The sequence below is a fragment of the Paramacrobiotus metropolitanus genome, unplaced genomic scaffold (assembly GCF_019649055.1).
Source record: "Paramacrobiotus metropolitanus isolate TYO unplaced genomic scaffold, Prichtersi_v1.0 Parri_scaffold0000110, whole genome shotgun sequence".
Taxonomy (NCBI): Eukaryota; Metazoa; Tardigrada; class Eutardigrada; order Parachela; family Macrobiotidae; genus Paramacrobiotus; species Paramacrobiotus metropolitanus.
The window spans coordinates 77,043-96,342 of record NW_026570330.1 but is presented as its reverse complement, the minus strand read 5'-3'; the positions used below and the strand labels follow the sequence as shown (position 1 = coordinate 96,342).

The window sequence follows — 19,300 nt, the reverse complement described above, 5'->3', positions numbered from 1 at the left end:
GGCTCCGTGCGCGTCTTCACTGGGCCTGATGCGTCTCCTGAAATGGCTCAGTTCCGAAAGGATTTCTTGAATGCATTCCCTATAAGACTGCCGGGCCAGTGATGGCGACGTCTGCTATTATTTACAGCAACTTTACTGGAGATAAACGTATGGTCTTCAGTTTGCCAGCGTCCAAATCTCGAGTTAACTCGAGTTTGAGTTGACCTCTGTGTTTACTTCTGTTAACCTTGTCGCTTGCAAAATTGCTCCTCTTGCGCGTTGATGTTGATCTGTTTTGATTTTCTGCGACGATTCGAAAGCTCACAAAACAAAGTAGATTTGATTTCGTGTCTGATTTTGTTAAAATCCGGCAAGTACATGTCACATCGAGACGGTTTAATGCATAACGATCAAACCTGCTGCATTACAGACCGAACGTGGTAGACGGAGCACAACTAGGTGGTCGGTACATACCGGAAATTTGATGGGAAACACTTCCTCAAACTGAACACTGTGAATTGGAAACCCTACCTATCTGTACATATGATATATTACAACTGTCGCTTTTGTTGCAACCGTACCAGAAAAACAACAGTAGTTAGTGCAGCCAAAAGCCAAAAGGTCATTTACATTTTAGGAACCTCGCCGCATCCTTGGCAGACAACGCAAAGCGCATCGAAGAGGTAATGCACAACATAATCAACAAGGTGCAACAGCCTGGCACTTTGACCGAAACGGAGTGCGGGTTATACATTTTGACATCTATCTCTGAGTCCTTAATTAAACTTTTATAATACATCATCTAGAAAACCAAAAACAGTTCATCAAGGGAGCGACTATACTCAACTGTACCAAGAACACAGGCAGCATTGCCCCGCTGAATTTCTAAACTGCAACGCTGCAATAAAAACTGTTTCGCACGGATTTCTCCAGTCTGCTCCCGGATACGTTTGGCCAGGTCCGAAATAAAACCTTGAGTACTCGGGCCACAACCTCCAAAAGTTTCGAAAGCCAAAGGCTGGACAATGTACCGATCTCTCAACTTCTCATACTTTCCCAGTTTTCGAATCTCAGCGGCTTCCGCGGCTGCGCCAGGGTGATCAGAAGTTTGACCGATATAGGTTGCCGCAAGCGTGTCAGCTACAGTGACATCCCACACTAAAGATTTTCCATATTGCCAAGGATACAAAGTCATGCCATCCGGCCGCTTTCCAGTTTCCTATCAAGACCAGGAGGTTCCAAGATGGCGGATATTTTAGCTGATCCGAAAGCCCGCTGAATTATATTGTTAAGCGCGCTGTGGCGCCGCAGCCGTCCTGCACTTTTCTTACAGGAAAGACCATGATGACCGTATCTATCCACCATTTCACCACAGCGGCATTTGTGCTCATTACAAATAAAAGCACCCAAACGCAAAGCCACAGCCACTCGTAAACTCACGTCATCCAGGAGATTTCCCAAGCTGGACACAGGCAGCGCCGACAACCATGCAGATGACTCTTTCGTAGACAAGGCCAACAAGCGAGCTTTAGCAATAACGTCGGCATTTTCCACTAAGAGACGGTGCATCTTGTCGTACATCAAACCGGTCCAAGCTGACTGCAAACGGCGGCTCTGCAGAGGCGGTGGGTCTTCTCCAATTTTTTCTTGATAAACCTTGACCGCATCCTCTCGAGAGTTTTGATCTGAGTCAGGTAAAATCTCATTGACTAGAGAATCTGTAGCGTAACACGAAGACAGAAACGCAGGCAAAGCTATATCTTCTGAAATGTAATGTATATGATATATTGTAATGTGATTCAGTTTTACTACCGTTCGGTGTTTGCATTGCACAGAAGCACAGTCAGCTGGTTACAATGCGCAAAAATGCTTGCAGAACTGATTCAAAAATCTAGGATTGCCCAGTCCAGGCCAGAAGCCGGCATCTGGCTGAATGCTCTGCCATCCGCTTACATTGGCAACCTGCTGGAAGACGACGAACTAAAGATTAGTAAGTATTGGTCTCCGCCTTGGCGCCACAATCTGTGAACCTCATGACTGCGTCAAATGTCTCAAACCCGTGGATGGTTACGGGCACCACGGGCTGTCGTGCGCTTTTCCCGCTGGAAAGCACCCGCGCCATGGCGGTTTAAACAGCATCATTTGTCGGGGATGTGTATCTGCCGGTGTGCCCGCAAAACTGGAGCCGCGAGGTACCTCTCACACCACGGAACGCCGTCCAGATGGCTGCACGACATTCGCCTGGAAACGAGGACTGTATCTCGCATGGGACGTGACTTGTGTAGACACGGTTGCGCCGTCACACGTCAAAGCCACCTCGATCACAGCGGTAGCAACCGCCGTGCAAGCTGAGGATAAGAAATCCAGGTTTTACGTTTACCTGAATGGCCGCTACCTATTTGTTCCAATCGCCGTTGAAACTATGGGCCCGTGGAACCGTCAGTAATCGCAATTATCAAAGAACTGGGGAAAAGACTTCAGCAACACACCGGCGAAGCACGCTCGCATTAGTTTTTAAGGCAGCGCTTGTCGATAGAAATTCAACGGTGGGGGGGGAGGGGGTCAGTGTTGGGCACAATGGAAGGGCTGGATAAATTGAATGAGATTTTCTTGTTGTAGTTTTCGTGTTTCTTTCCTTACTTTGTACAACGAGTATGATTTGACCAATAATGATTCAATTCAAAAACGTTTTGGCGGGAATGTTACTGTATACTGATGTATCCAGTAACAACACCTGCAGCGTACTGATGCACTTCAGTTGCATTTGGGTTCGATGGATTTTTTTGGCTGCAGTCTGCCAAAAAGATTACGTTATCAAGTAAAATTAATATTTGTAAAATCCACTGTACTACTCCAGCTAATTTGCAAGGCGAACATACAGTACAGCGTGTTCCCCGAATTGCGGCCATAATTTTCACTGTGCTCACAAATTTCACAATAATAGTCCATTACATCAAGACACCTTCCCACTTGTTACCGATTCACTTGTAAAGATCAAAGTCCATTGAGATAAGCGCAACAGCTGGGATCTGTTATCACGCTAATGGCTGTTTTTTTATGCGTCACTTGCTTTCGATGGACTTTGATCTTTACAAGTGATTCGGTAACAAGTGGGAAGGTGTCTTGATGTAATGGACTAATAATGTGTATTTCACAACAGTTCCGAATCATCTGTACTTGTGACGACGATTGTACGAGTGTACGTACGACAAGTACGTACACAAGATACACATCACACTTCACAGTACTTACTATACTAGCGGTGGTTGCGAGCGCGAGCGCCACTACCACTGGGAAATGATTTTATTTGGCAAAGGCCATCAATATGACAAAATATGCATTCGCGTAATACTACTTAAAATGATCCAAATTTAAACGTTAAAGAAACAACCAAAATCGTTATCGCCATCATACATTCTAGGACGCATATTCATAGTGCCCAACACAGCAGCGGCGTGCACTACAGCTAGAGTCTAGAGTGCTAGACTTAATCTCTGCTTCAAAAACGCAGTAGAACGAGGTTTCCCCTGTCACGTCGCGAATCTTTCTGCCAGCGAAACGAATGAGCTCCATAAAATCCGAACCGAATGTGCCAAAAGTTTCGACTGCCAGGGCGTAAAGCAGGTAACCCATCCTTTCCACGTAGGGGTATTTCCGGCGTTTAACGTCTTCGGCCATATGCGCAACACTACCGGATGCACTCGCACTTGCCCGGACATGCGATGCGGCTACCGTGTCCCAGCATGTAGCGTCCCATACCAGCGCCTTACCATCCCGCACCGGCACGAGAGTCATGCCGTCTGGCCGCGTGTTATCCTTGCCTGACAGTCCGAGTGGCTCGCTTTGGCATGGCTACCCCGCGTGCTCCAAAGCCCGCTTTGTTTCAGCGTTTAGTTGGGTATGTCTAGACCATCTGCCTCTGCTGCTGGAACAAGAAAGCCCGTGATGGCCGTTTGTTTCCACATGGCTTCCGCAGTTTACGCAGAATGGTATTGGGATATTGTGGAATTGTGGAATTTACTGGGAAATGGTATTGGGATTGTCGAATTGGAAAAGCGTGACGTACGCTCTTCGTGGCGTCAGACGAATTTTATGCTCTTGACAAAGACTTATTGCAGCCGGTGCAAATTATTAATTTTGCAAGCGCGAAAATAGTGGGAAGTATCATCGAATTATGAATCTGAAGGCGTTTATGTTACTGTGAAGCGGCAGTTCTTGTCTTGCTGCTCTGTTACTCTATTCATCTCTGATCCAGTTGAAAATAGGAACTCATGGTTGCTAATACGGCCCTTTTCGCGTCCGATCACTTCGGCCGCGTTACGTTTCGGCCGCACAGGTTCACTTCGGCCAACGTTCATTTCGGCCGTGGCTCACTTCGGCCAACACTGAATTCGGCCAATGCTCATTTCGGCAACTGAACATTTCGGCCATCTTAGGTTTTCCTGGATTTCCCACGTTTTTTGGGTTATCTAAGATTTTTAGGTTTAAAATGGTTTCATAATTCATTGGTTTTTGGTTTTTCTAAGGTTTTTAGGTTTATTAGGTTTATTAGGTTTCTTAGGTTTCTTAGGTTTCTTAGGTTTCTTAGGTTTCTTAGGTTTCTTAGGTTTCCTTAGGTTTCTTAGGTTTTCTTCGATTATTTTTGTTGTCATCGGTATTCTCAGGTTATCCTTAGATGATTCATGATAATATGGAGACTTCTTTTTATTTTTTATGTTTCTTGGTGTCTTACGGTTAGCTTTCAGTACTTTTCCTGTAGGCGTCGTGACTTCGGGTCATCAAAGGGAGACATGATGGTGACCGTAACACTGGAAGAATTGCTCACTCAAATTGTGCGTGCAAAATGATATGAACGCGGCCATTTGCTATCACTTTTTTGATTAAACGGTTTTAAGTTTCCGACAAACTTATATCGAAAGTATCGTTTTCTTGTAAATCAAACCAAACTGAGCGTCGGCCGAAAGGTACTGTGGCTGAAGTGATCGGCGGCCGAAATGAATGACGGACGAAGTGAATCACTGCCGAAGTGAATGGCGGCCGAAAAACTTTGGCCGAAATGAGCGCGGCCGAAATGAAAACGGCCGAAGTGATCGGTAGCCGGCTCTTTTTGGTAATAATATTCACAGTCTCACTGTTTTATTCGTACTGCTTTTCGTTGGATACTCCTCATAATGTGTGCATCAGCCTAACTCAAAGCCTCATCATGGAGACCATACTTAAACGATGCTCTTAAAGCATCTCAGCTGGGATTGCTTATACAGTGCTTCTACGGAATAAGTGACTGTTCAGGCTGGAAAAGGATGTAAGGCAACGAATGAGCTATAATTACGATTACCAGAATCGAGAAACACCAGTTCACTACGTATACGGCCAAATTGCCGGGCTAATTTTATTAGAACGTCTCGAACGCACGGAAGCAGAACGAAAATTAAAATCAGGTCTAGAAATAGAATGGCCAGCTTCCGATTAATGTGCGCAGTCATGCTACGCTGACGGTAAGCTGGTCAGAACAGGTAAAACAATCATCCGCTTTAATACACAAATCTAAATACAGACGCCGTGCTGTCCGACGACGGGGACGTAGCAGACGCCGTTGCAGCAGTGCTCGTCGGCGTAGCAGTAGTTGTTGATGTGCCGGCACTCCGCTCGCTTCCGCCGTCCGTGACTGCGCCGCTCGAAGCCAGCGCTGCCGCCCGCGGGTGATCGGCCGCTCATATCGATGTAGACGTTGCCTCCCTGTCCTCCGTAACCGATTCCGCCATGGGCGACGTTGTGGTTGGATCCTCCGCCTCCGTTTCCACTGCCGCTTCCGGATAACGCAGTCAGGATGCCCAATCCCACTCCTCCAGCAACTGTTCCCCATGCGTCACACACCAGCAGATGCCCGCAAACCAACAAATACACCACGGATACGGTGCTTGCCAACGACATCCCGAACTGCATTATGGAATTTTGCTGAGGATAAAATCAGCCGTAAATCGATTAACGGTCTTAACCCGTGCTGGATGCCACAAATACTGCTTCTAGAAATTTTGTAGGCAGTTAATGTCTTGAAAACCGTTCCTCAAAGTGCGAAACTGTGTCGCCAAATGCGCCTTTTTATTTGGAGAACACCAGGAACTGGGCGTGAACACCAATTAGGAAGTGTCTCCAAAATGGCGAAAAATCTGAGTGATCCAGTGCGTCAGTACTTCAAATAAGCGCATGTTAGCTTATGTTACGCGATAACGTCACTCAAGTTCACACAGATTTATGATAACCGTGAGAAATGTGCAACAGAACCACCGCACAAGTACCGGTATACAAATCGTGCTTTGGGTAACAACCAGCTGTACTATGATCAATACCACTCATTACGGAGCGTAGACCGTCAACTGATCGCATCTGATCGATTAACGTGCACATCACGCATTAGCGCATGTGCTTACATGAAAAAACTCTTTTTTCAACGGAAATGGCGCAAAAAAGGAGAATGAGGGAGTATGTGTAAGGGTGTATTTAAGTTTTACACACCCTTAAGCTGCTGTACACGCTTCAGTTATCAATTACTAAGGTTGTTCACAGTTTTACTTCTTTAGCGGCATTTACGAGTATTCGTGACCGTATTAATAAGCAAATACTGTTTTAAAAATGGATTTGCGATTGCTCAGTGTAGTTGGTGTTGCAATGCTGTGCGCTTTTTATATTCACACCAGTAGTGCTTTAGATTTTTCCAAAATGGTGGGCATCGGCTCCGGATTGACGACCATCGGGAACGCTTTCAAGGGCAACGGAGGAGGCGGAGGCGGAGGAGGATCCAATAGCAACGTGGCACACGGCGGTTCCGGATACGGAGGACAAGGAGGCAGTGTGTACATCGACATGAGTGGGCGTCCCTCCGCGGGCGGCAGCGCGGGCTTCGAGCGACGCAGTCACGGACGGCGGAAGCGCGCGGAATGCCGGCACATCAACAACTACTGCTACGCCGACGAACACTGCTGCAACGGCATCTGCTACGTCCCCGTCACAGGTCAACACGGAGTGTGTATTTAGGCCTTTGCGTTCTATGATGACGACTTGTTGAGAGATATTCGTGTTGCGAGTATCCATGTACCATAATGCTAATCATCCAGCGATGTTTATGGATATTTATTTAACGCTCTGCATTGGGCAGAAGCTTGCCGAAGTGTGCTCTGTGTTGAAGCGACGTTGACTTGTTGTACGAAATCTTTTTCTTAATGTTACCCAGTATAAACTCTTTATTCCTTTTTTTTCGAGGCTGAGTGTGGTTGTCATTGGTCGCTCTGTAATAAGAACAGCAAGGAAAATCAAACAGCGTTTAAAGGAATTATCTTTTGATACTGTTACCATCACTGCGCTTTCGAGCAGTATACAGTATATATTTTGTCTAAGATGTTCACGCTGTTGTGATTACCTGTTCTGACTGGCTTACCACAAGGTCTTTTTTCCATTCTACTGTCCTACACACCTAGAAACTCCCTCGAAGCGCTGCAAAACCAGCGTTGATATGCTTCACCATTTCGTTCAATAATTATATAATATTATGTGGGTCAGGAGTGGGGAGTTATGAGTTTTTGATAGTTCTTGTTCTTGTTACGAGTAGAAATCCGAAGAGCTACGGCTGCGCTGTCGGATCATGCACTCTTGCCGCTTCCTTACCCTTACAATAGACAGCTGAGCAATAGAATACTGTATTTCGGAAGTTCTGTAACCCCGCTTATCACGGGAATGCGCTGGTGACTCCATGATAGACTTTTCAGTCCGCGCAGCGCCAAGTTTTTTCGAAACGCGGTATTTGACATAACATCCGTTAGCATTTGTTCAAAATTTAACTGCAGTATTGAAATCGGAGTAATATACGAAATCGTAAACCCTCTCTGTACGATTATAAACCTTCATCATAATTCCTAATTGTAAATTCCTGATTATCGGTTTTACGGCAGCTCAATGAGCTGCCATGTCGCACAAGTCCCAACTAGACCAAAAATCTACACACGGTCGTTTCCTTTTTATTTAGCAACACCTGCTTGTTTTTAGAGAAAGCCTTCGCAAAAGCACTACATGAAAATTACACAAAAAACATCAAATAAAACACAACGTCTAAATGTAAAAAAGGACTGCATAGAAAAACGATCGCTAGAAAATCAGAAGAACGCTTCTATATGCAGACGCCGTGTTGGCCGACGACGGCGACGTAGCAGACGCCGTTGCAGCAGTGCTCGTCGGCGTAGCAGTAGTTGTTTATGTGCCGGCATTCCGCGCGCTTCCGCCGTCCGTGACTGCGCCGCTCGAAGCCGCCGCCCGCAGAGCGGCCGCTCATGTCGAGGTAGACACGGCCTCCATGACCTCCGTAGCCACTGCCACCGCCCGCGGAGTTGGAATGGCCGGCAGCGCTGGGCGACGCTCCCGCTGGTACCGGCACCCAGTGGTGTCCGGGGAAGGGGTTAAGTGAGAAGGGAGGAGGACTCCAAACCGCAGCAGTTAAGGAGGAGAAACCTAAGATGCATAGCACCAAAACCACGGCGTTGTTGCGCATTTGAAACTCCATCATCGCAATAGCGCTTCGCCTTCTTCTGATTGCGAACTGTAATACGGATATACGCCGCTAAAGAGGAAGAAACGCAGGAAAACCAAATAATTCAAGTTTGTGCTGCACTTGGCTTGAAATTCGTTTAAATACGTTCTTTTCTTGCGGTGCTGACTCAAGTCTTTGCATCATTTCCGTTGAAACAGTGGCCTGGTATTATCGGTAGTCACTAACTTGTTCGAGATGCGTATCTTAATCGAATCAGATGCGATCAGTTAACGGCTCAAATACCGGGCTGATCTAATCACCGGAAGAAATAATCACTATCGCAAGTACAGCGAAATCTGTAATGTTGCACGGTTTCTCGAAGTTATCTCGGATCTCTTTGAACGTGGTTACGTGGGCGGCGTGACACCCATTAATATCCGTTTGTTTGAATCATGACGCATTTGATAGCTTGCATTTTCTGCCCACACCCAGTTCCTGGTTTGCTCTATATAAAAACTTTCTGTTCATAAACCCGTTCCACTTTCTCGACCTCAGCACTATAGAAACACGGTTAACTATTAATTAATTTTACAACGGTACTGGTAGCAGGATGGATAATCCAGCGATGGATAATAGCTTATCCATCACTGGATAAGCTATTATATTTTACTAGCTAGATAAGCTATTTTATATCCATCACTCGTACAACAGTTACTGTACTTCACCTCTCAAATTCCACAATGCATTCCGGATATCAATGGCGGGCGTCCGATCGGTGGTGTATCTGTTAGTTTGCGGACACTTCCTGGTTTATGATGCGTTAAGGACGGTGGCCGGGGGGGGAGTGGGACTGGGTATCCTGACTGCGTTATCCGGGAGTGGCAGCGGAAACGGAGGCGGCGGAGGCGGATCCAACCGCAACGTCGCACACGGCGGCATTGGCTATGGAGGTCAAGGTGGCAGCGTTTACATCGACATGAGTGGGCGTCCTTCCGCGGGCGGCAGCGCTGGCTTCGAGCGGCGCAGTCACGGACGGCGGAAGCGCGCGGAATGCCGGCACATCAACAACTACTGCTACGTCGACGAACACTGCTGCAACGGCATCTGCTACGCTCCCATCGTCGGCCAAGACGGCGTCTGCATCTAAAAGTCTTCTGATTTCTTAGTGGTCTCTGTATCGCTACTGTTGCATTCTGTGCTTTGCAATAAGGTATTCACATTTTCCAGTTAAGCATTGTATCAGTTTACTCAGTGTTTGATGCTCTATGTACCTCTTAACTACACTTCTGATTCCGTGCTTTTGCGTAGGTCATTTTTTCAAATAAATAAAGCAGAATAGTAAAGTGTCAGATGCGCATGTGGCCTTTCACACAGGAACCGCGTTCAGCTGTATTTTTTGGCTCGCTGAACATATTACTAACCACCCTACGTGTTTCAGTAAAGACTCAATTATTTCTCCACGTCGTGACAAACTGGCATGAAGTCTTACGACCTCACGCGGTCCACCTTTTTATCGCAATACCTGACCCGACGCCGACAGCAAGCCCTATGACATTCAGCGAGAATGCTAAATCTGTCCTGATTGAGTCTGAACTGTCCAAGACGACCTGGCGGTGTTGGCATTTTCAGTTCAGCAACTACGTTAGGCTCTGCAAGGTCAATGGCACTGAGGAGCAGAAGTGCCTCTTACTGGACTAACTCGGCGTCAGTGCTGGAAAGACGTTATTCCCCGTCTTCCGGGCAATCCGGACGACTTCCCTGTCGTGCTCAAGGAGAAAATGTGCGCAATTTCCTGAACGGAATCGCCAGCGACGCTACGCGCCATTACCTACAATCGCAAGCCTACAAAACAATGGCGAAGGCTCCATAGATCTGCAAGGAGGGCGAACTCCGGAAGAGCAGCAGGAAAGGCAATATGGCGCTTCATGTGGCTCGCGTGGACAACGGGCGCCGTGGTGGTGGCGCGCGAAGCAGAAACCGTGGCAGCGGACGTGGCCGACAGGCGTGGCGCGGCGCCGGCCCCGATAGGCGGCCCTTGCGGGTGGAGGCACCGGAAGCGTATGCGACGGTTGCGGCTTCACCCAGCAGACCAGGACGGAATGGGTGAAGGAGCTCGCCTGCAAGAACTGCGGCAAGCAGGGACACTGCGAACGGGAGGGTAAATGATATGAAAGCGGATACCGCACACGACCTGAAAGCGCAGCCGAAGCTCCTCGCATCCCTACTCGAGTGGTCGAGAACTCGATGCACGTACATAATTTGTGGACGAAATGGTGAAGCATCTTGACTCTAATTAGCTTTGCAGCGCTTCCAAAGAGTTACTCTATGTAGGATGGAAGAAGACCCATGAGGTCACCTTCCATCCTTTAGAGCCAGGAACTCCATGTATGGTGGTCAGTCAGAGCAAGTAATCGCAACAGGGAGGACAGCTTTAATAGACAAAATGTACTGTTCGAAAGCGTAGTAATAGTACGCGCTTAAGAACCCATAAAAATATGAACCGAAACCGTAAAACGCTGCTTGCTGTTTTCTTCTTGCTGCTTTTATTATGATGCGACCAAAGACAACCACACTGAGCAGTCAATGGTTAATATCCACAAACTTTGTATTTGCTGATTCCATTATGGTACATTGATACATAAATGTCTGTATTAAACTTTATTAAATGAACAAGTTTGTCTAAATGCCTAAATGCAAACGCCGTGTTGGCCGACGACGGGGACGTAGCAGATGCCGTTGCAGCAGTGCTCGTCGGCGTAGCAGTAGTTGTTGATGTGCCGGCATTCCGCGCGCTTCCGCCGTCCGTGACTGCGCCGCTCGAAGCCTGCGCTGCCGCCCGCGGAGGGACGCCCGCTCATGTCGATGTACACACTGCCTCCGCCTCCTCCGTATCCGGAACCGCCGTGTGCCACGTTGCTATTGGAACCCCCTCCCCCTCCGCCTCCTCCGTTGCCCTTGAAGGCGTTCCCGATGGTCGTCAATCCGGAGCCGATCCCAACCATTTTGGAAAAATCGAAAGCACTACTTTGGTCAATATAAAAAGAGCATAAACATAGCGTCGCAATACCGACTATCTGTAGATTGAGCAATCGCAAATCCATCTTTAAAAGCAGACTAAACAGTGCTGGATTGATTACGGACTTTAATAGTCGTAAATGCTGCTCAAAAGAAATGACTATTAAAACTGCCAAGTAACTGAAGCGGCTAATCGGGCAGTTGTTTAAATACACCGTTACCCGTACTCCCTCATTCTCCTGTTTTGCGTCACTTCCGTGGAAAAATGATTTTATCTGTAGGCACATGCGCTAGTACGTCACGCGATCGTTAATCAATTAGATGCGACCACTTACCGGTCTACGACTCTACGCTGTATCAGTGCAATGAGCAATGCTCCGTAATCAGCGGTATCATTCGAAATACAGCTGGTTATTACCGGAAGTACGAGCTGTCTACAAGTACGCTAGCAATGTTGCACATTTCTCACGGTTATCTGAAATCTCTGGGAACGCGTGCGAAATTATCGCGTGATATACAGGTAAGCTGAAATGCGTTTATTTGAATTATTCACGCGGTGATTCACGCCCAGGTCCTGGTTTTCGTGCTCACGCCCAGGTCCTGGTTTTCTCCAGATAAAAAGCCACTTCTTAGCAACACTGACTCGCACTTTGAAGAACGATTTACAAAAATATATTAAACTACTTCCAAAATTTATAGCAACACTATTCGTGGCGTCGAGTGGGTGTGGAGCGATTTACAGCTAATTTTCTTCTCCTGCACAATTCTCAGTTTTCATTCACTATGCATTCCGGAATGTCGATGGCTGGCGCCGTGTCGGTGCTGTATCTGTTGATTTGCGGGCATCTGTTGGTGTGTGACGCGTGGGGAACGGTTGCTGGGGGAGTAGGACTGGGCATCCTGACGGCTTTGTCCGGTAGTGGCAGTGGAAACGGAGGCGGCGGAGGAGGATCCAACCACAACGTCGCCAATGGCGGAATCGGTTACGGAGGTCAAGGAGGCAGTGTGTACATCGATATTAGCGGGCGTCCCTCCGCGGGCGGCAGCGCTGGCTTCGAGCGGCGCAGTCACGGGCGGCGGAAGCGCGCGGAGTGCTTGCACATCAACAACTACTGCTACGCCGACGAGCACTGCTGCAACGGCATCTGCTACGTGGCAGTGGTCGGTCAACATGGCGTCTGTATTTAGATTTTGTATAATATGTCGGCCGTGAATCCATGATGATGCTTTAACAGACTTGTACGCACCTGATGTTCAGTAACCAGTGAAGAGAAATATGAATAAAACGAGGACGTTATGTATTCGTGCGTGAAAGCGTTTAGCTCTATTGGTGTGTATATGAACGACTTCCCGGTCGCGTGTATTCCTCTATTATAACTTTTCTTATTCGTGACTTAAGGTAAGAGGTATCGTTTAAGGTTTTACGAAGAGATAAGGTTATACTTGTTGCTCTCAATTCGGTAACCAAGTCTTGGTTACCAATATGTTCTGTTACCACGTACTTAAGTATACGTAGCAGTCAGTACAAATACTGGCTGCCTAGGGTTAACAACAAGTAAGTAATAAAATTTAACGTAACATTAAACCATACATAATACAATACTTCGCAGTTGGTTTTACTTTTTTATTCACGCAATAAGAGTTAAGAGCAACAAGTAAAACCTTACCTCTTCGTACGAACGTAAAAAGTGTGCAGAATTATTGGATGTTATAGCCCAGCATTAACGCGCTTTCAAAATTATTATAGCGCAGATCGTTTGAAACTATTATATTCGAAACAATATTATATTCGTTCGAAACATTATTACTGCGAGGTTAAATTGCTTGCTCAGTGTCTTATGTTGAACCAGACTGTTTCATCGTCTGTGTGTACGGTTTGAGGACTACTCTAGTTGAAGTGTGAGATTGTATTAGTATTAATTTTATTTGGTAACACAGTCTTCTTGGTAAACTGGAGCCTAACTGCCCACCAGAATCCAGTATGTTTGGTCGTTATGCAAAACTGTTGCAATGTGGCACGGACCGTGGGATTTATCACACGTTAACAGAATCAGACATACGAGTACAAACTTAAGTTTACTTTGTTTAGTGAACTTCTAAAAGGTCGTAATAAAACCAACAACATACCAACATCAGCGCTCAAGAATTCCCCGCACATAAAATGGAATTTAAGATATATCAGACATGGGTTAACGCAAAGGTCATGTAACTCTAACAGATACTTAAATTTGCGAACTGGCAAACTGAAAACGAGGCATCCACTTTTAGTTCCCGATAAGATCGATATATTGCTGTAAAGTCGTGGAACAGACATCACTGGCCCGGCAGTCTTATGGGGAATGCGTTCAAAAAATCCTTTCGAAACTGAGCCATTTCAGGAGATGCATCGGGCCCGGTGAAGACGCGCGCGGATCCGTCACGACCGGGAGATGAGTGACCATGATGGGCAACATTGAGGACGCCTGGGTGCGGCGTGTCCGGAAGCGTGGTGCTCGAGCCATCGGGTAGAGTAGTGGCCCTGCTGCAGACTACGAACACCGTCGTCGCCCAAATAGCTAAACAGACAAACATCACGCAGCGTTGCGGCATCATTGACTTATAAATCTTTATAATTTAATATTATAAATCGTTTTCAGAAGAAGGCAGCTGAACCGACAACCAACTTTGACGGATTCAGATGTGTTTAGTTCGAGAACGAAGCTGGTGAACCTTTTGCAAATATCCTGTCAAAAAGCAGGCTGTCATTTTATAAAGGAACATAGTCGTTTCTGGGTTCAGCAAACTTTACGTCATCTCCTTTCGATTAACTAGAAAGAATCCGTCACCAGCCGCTGCTCATCGCGTCAGCTGCCTTGAAGTTCAAGACTTGAACAACCGGAAATCTTGATACGACGTTTAACAGGCAGCGATGCCATCACACGGAACTGACTCGGCTGACAAGCGGCGATAAACATCGCACACGCATTAACCAACCGTCAAAGCGGTATTTAAGCGCCGCGGCTGATATTCTTCTCCATCAAAATACTGCTCTTACGTTTTCCCATAATACTTTGTTTTCTGGAAATATTATTACAGTAGTCTGTTGATATCGTACCAACCAGAGACTTCGTGTATTAATAAAATGAGATCCTCTGTGTTACTTGCTGTGACTTTTTCGGCGGTGTGTCTTCTTTCTTTTTCACCGCAAAATAGCAGCGCTTTTGATTTTTCTAAAATGGTCGGTATTGGCGCTGGATTGACGAATATGGGAAACGCATTCAAAGGCAGCGGAGGTAGAGGCGGAGGAGGATCCAATAACAACGTTGCACATGGCGGAATCGGTTACGGAGGACAAGGCGGCAGCGTCTATCTTGACATGAGCGGCCATCCTTCCGCGGGCGGCAGCGCGGGCTTCGAGCGGCGCAGTCACGGACGGCGGAAGCGCGCGGAGTGTCGGCACATCAACAACTACTGCTACGCCGACGAGCACTGCTGCAACGGGATCTGCTACGTCGCGGTGGTCGGTCAACATGGCGTCTGTCTGTAAAGGCGGTTTCTGTTTTGCTGTGTATTAAAACGGACGGATGTTGTCTAAGCGGTTTACTATGTTTGTGGCTGTTTGTTCTGACCAGCGTACCTTGAACGTAGACACATTACCAGACATGGCTCATTTGTCGGGAAGCTGCTCATTCTGCTTCTAAACCTGAATTTCGTTTTGGTTTTCGTTCGTTTGAGACATTGTGTATAAAGTAGGCCTGCGATCTGGCCGCACCGTAATCTGGTATTTCTCGGTTTTAGTAATAGTAATTACAGCGATTCGGGGCCTTGCATCCTTACCACCCTCAACAGCCGGTAAAATAATAACGATAACGATAATAATAATTAAATGTGGCAGATACCACAACAACTGTGGCACTTGCCCCAGCAGTTGTAAATATTATTGTTGGGCGTCCGGACAGCGAAACGTGGAAGAGCAGTAGATATATGAACAATAAAAGCCAGTGCCGGCTGCTGCCCGGTGACCTTTCGGGAAAACTTTGTTGTTGACACCCTAAAGCAATTAAAAACGAGAAAGCAAAGACAGCAATCGGTTCCTTGCTGGGACGCTTTTTGCGGTAATTCACCGCTATTGCTGAGCATGACGACTAATAGGAGTATGGATGGCAGTACATAGTCAGGTCAGTGAAGTATACTTACCACGGTACAATTTCATATATTTCGCGCTTTGTAGACTCTGCCGCACTACGTTTTGGCAGTTACAAGGCTGTATATTTTCCGTAGCGGCACAAAAAAATGTGCCACTGACCTTAAGCAGGCATAAAAAATTGATATTATTAGGTGCCCTATTGTGGGATTAGAAAACTGTACAAGTAGAACTGTAATATAGCAAGTAATACGGCAGACGTTTATCTTACGGCCATATTTGTAACTGAGCATCTGTACAACGGTATTAAACAGCCTGACCGGTGCCTCTTTGCGCACAACTAGCTTAGTTATTTATTTTTTAGGCGTGGCATTACTATAAATTATACAGTTTTGTCCGTGCATGAAAATGACATCATCATGAGTTTCGCTTGCTGTGATTGTGTTGACGTTATGTCTTTTTTTACTTATGCCAGTAGGCAATATCAGTAGCCAATAGCAATGCCACTAGCTCTTGGGTAGAAATAATGATGGGTAGAAATGGATGGATGGTAGAATGATGGGTAGAAATTGGAGCATCTGGATGTTGTTGTTGTTATTGTTGTTGTGTTCCCGGTATGTTTACTCAGATGGATGATCAGTATTAAAAGTCATCCTCTTGTAAATGAGTTGTATCATTGTATTGTATATTCCCCTTATTTTTTTCAAGTCTTCTGTCGACATAATAAAACCGCAATATTATTCGTGTTTTGTTGTACGTATATAACTACATTACGCAGCTACAACAACATTACGCAAAGGATTAGCATATACTTGCTGTAACTACTTTCGGTTGGTTGCCTGCTTTCTGCTACTACATGATTTAAGACAGTGGATTCGCAGTACAAGTACAGTTAGAACGTATCTGCGCGTTATTCTTATCAAAGCAAATCACCCTCTATTTCCGGCCACCGTGAGAGTGCATAGGTTTTTATTATCATACAAAAAAGCGTTTGCAAGAGTTTAAATATCACAAACAAAACGGAAAGCGTAAATCTTTAAGGAACAGAGCACACAAGGAAGCCTGAGGCATTTTAGAGGCAGACGCCGTGTTGGCCGGTGACGGGGACGAAGCAGACACCGTTGCAGCAGTGCTCGTCGACGTAGCAGTAGTTGTTGATGTGCCGGCATTCCGCGCGCTTCCACCCTTCGTGGCTGCGCCCACTGATGAAGACGCTGCCGCCCGGTCCTCCCAGTCCGACTCCGCCACGCGCAGTGTTGGTATTGGATCCTCCACCGCTACCTCCACGCCCTTTATGGCGGTTCCCATGTTTGTCAATCCGGAACCGATGTCGATCGTTTTGGAAAATTTGAAAGCATCGCTCATTTGCCAGTAAAAACACAAATACACTGCTGCAATAGCCAGATAATGGAACGGCTGGAAATGCATGCTTCTCGGGAAAAGACTACGGTTAATCACAGAAATCGGTAAATTCTACTAGAGAAGAGGTTAGGCGACCAGTTAGTTGAAAAAGGAAACGAAAGTACTATGATTAAATGCTTGTAAGTTGTAAGCTTGCTTCTTTTATTCCCATTTGGTTCCGGCAGCACCAGAGTTCTTAACTCAGGGAACGACGCGTGTGATAAGATTCCATCAGTGTATTGCTTGAGCAGCATACTGTTGCGCTTGATAAACCAGCGATAACTGCACAGCTGATCGCTGCCGGAAGTATGATCCATATACTAATCTTGCACGTGCCTAAACAATCACCTTTGATTTCCGCGAAAGCTAATCAGCATTTCTGCGAGAAATACCCAGCATTTCTGTGAACGATTGGTGAACTCCAGCAATTTTTGTCATTTCCTGCGCTACGGTAATTTGACGGAAATTTGACGCTTTCCAACCAGACTGACCAACCAGACTTCCTGGTTGAGTGCAAATAAATCGCTATGCTTGAACCCTTGGTGCATCACATGTTGATCCCATTCTGCAAGTTTTGTCAACCTCAACAGCTGACAGTTACTAACTGTCAGTTAGGCGTATATCATCTGTATTCGCGACAAAGCGGTTTAGTTTATTGTTTTTGTTAACCCTGATATATAAATCTGTGCATTATGTGTAAGGGTTTACATGCTGTTGAGACTATCTGTGCAATTTTTGGCTGCCGCAAAACGTTTATCCGCGCAAAAAAATGGGAAAATACAGATGTATCAATAATTACTTTGTGTAACTATTCTATCTGTACTCGGTAGTGTACCGCGTACACCAAGACAACACGGCAACAACAAATTTTTGACACCTTGTACCGGGCCATTTCCCTTAAATGAAAACATGTACTGATAGGAGTACAATGCTTTGAGCGTGCTCCTATCCAAGATCTGTAATCCGAAGAACACAGTGCAAAAGAAAATCCAGATATAAAATGCCGACATTTGTCACGTCATCATATCAAAAAGCAGGCTACAATGTCGACTTGTCATTTGTCAAGCAAAAAATTAGATCAACAAGATCAGTGGAACGCTAAAATATGTGGGAACTGGGTTATGACATTGATATATAGCTTATAAGTACTGTAGACACGTATTTTGTGGTTGGACACTTGGAAGGGAAGGTTTCTTATAAATAAATGATAAATCGTTCTGGAGCGTTTCACCGCATAACCTTTAAGCTGTAGAAGCTTTACAGCAGTTCTTTTCCTGAGAAGGATTTCGTTATTGCGGTTGTAGAATACTAGAATCGCTGTACATCAGTTAAACGTTATCGAATTTTATTTCACCCGTATTTCAGCAGTCGGATGCTGTATGGCTTATCTGTTATCACAGCTTTTTCTCTACGGAATGCTTTAGCCAATAAACTGCCTAAAAATAATTTATTCAAAAAAAATTATTCACGACAAAGTCTTATAAATCCAAAGCAGATAAGTATGCCGTACGCAGAATGAACTTAACCAGCATTTCTAAACAAATTTGCTTTTTAGTCCAGATTGTCCCTAACTACAGCAACATACGACGTGATGTAACAATATCGGCACACTTTATTTTCTAACAGCGGGAAAGTGTAGCCAAAATGTGATACACAAGTCTGTAGTTGCATATTAAGGTCGACATGGAGCTCTCCAAAAGTCAATGCTCTTGGCAAACAACGTCGCTTAATGAATACAATCAAAATGAAAAAGTTCTCCCACGCTGCCTTAAAAGCTTCGGCAATACCCAGGTTGACCGACAATGGGGACCCTGCAGAGACGACTGCAGCACTGCTCGTTGCCGGAGCAGGAGCTGTACAAGGTCCGGCATGGAGCACGCTTCCTCCGTCCGTGACTGCGCCGGTCGAATCCGCTGCTGCCGCCCGAAGAGCGGCCGCTCATGTCGATGAAGACGCTGCCTCCTTGACCTCCTTGCCCGAAACCGCCATGGGCGATGTTGGTGTTGGATCCTCCTCCACTTCCACCTCCGTTCCCACTGCCGCTTCCGGATAGTGCAGTCAGGATTCCCAGTCCCACTCCACCGGCAACCGTTCCCCACGCGTCACACACCAGCAAATGCCCGCAAACCAACAGATACACCATGGACACGACGGCTGTCACTGACATCTCGGAATTCACTGTGAAAAGTCAGCACGTTCAGACAATATAATCGTACGAAAGAAAATGCAGGAAGTGTAGCTGTTTGTCTGGGAATGCTAAAGATATT

The 19,300-nt window shown here is 46.1% G+C and overlaps 1 pseudogene; it reads right to left on the bottom strand.

The window, feature by feature from the left end:
• Positions 1-774: 774 nt before the first annotated feature.
• Positions 775-1,665, bottom strand: LOC129597869 (uncharacterized; annotated as a pseudogene).
• Positions 1,666-19,300: the final 17,635 nt, after the last annotated feature.